The sequence below is a fragment of the Pteropus vampyrus genome, unplaced genomic scaffold (assembly GCF_000151845.1).
Source record: "Pteropus vampyrus isolate Shadow unplaced genomic scaffold, Pvam_2.0 Scaffold180, whole genome shotgun sequence".
Lineage (NCBI taxonomy): Eukaryota > Metazoa > Chordata > Mammalia > Chiroptera > Pteropodidae > Pteropus > Pteropus vampyrus.
The window spans coordinates 2,690,680-2,691,208 of record NW_011888961.1 but is presented as its reverse complement, the minus strand read 5'-3'; the positions used below and the strand labels follow the sequence as shown (position 1 = coordinate 2,691,208).

General features: G+C 35.9%; 1 pseudogene; it reads left to right on the top strand.

The window, feature by feature from the left end:
• Positions 1 to 272: 272 nt before the first annotated feature.
• On the top strand, positions 273 to 389 carry LOC111746247 (annotated as a pseudogene).
• The last annotated feature ends 140 nt before the right edge of the window (positions 390 to 529 follow it).

Here is a 529-nt window from a genome sequence, read left to right as displayed (position 1 = left end):
GTTACATATTTAAATTTGGTCGGTTCTGTGTATGGTTAAGCTAGGACATAGTCCCATGTGCTTTGGGCATGTTAGTGCTCAATAAATGTTTGTAGAACAGAATGTAAAATTATTTTTTATATCATGATGATTAGGAAAAAAGTTTAAGAAAAAAACAAATTTAGCAGCATTTCCTATACCCAGGTCTTCAAATATCCCTTTCGCCCTAGCATGAATAATTTGGTTTCAGAAAGCTTCATACTTTAATAATTACATTTAAAAACTGCCATTTGGTCTATGGCCATGCTACCGAACAAGCCTGATCCCGTCTGATCTCGGAAGCTAAGCAGGGCTGGGCCTGGTTAGTACTTGGATGGGAGACCACCTAGGAAGACCAGGTGCTATAGGAGTAAAAAATAAAAAAATAAGGGATTGTAAACTGACAAGGTCCTTGCAATCTGTGAGGTCAACCAAGGGTTGCCTCACCTAAAAAAAAATAATAAAATAAAAAAAATAAAAGCTGCCATATAGAATACTATAGATTTTTCAG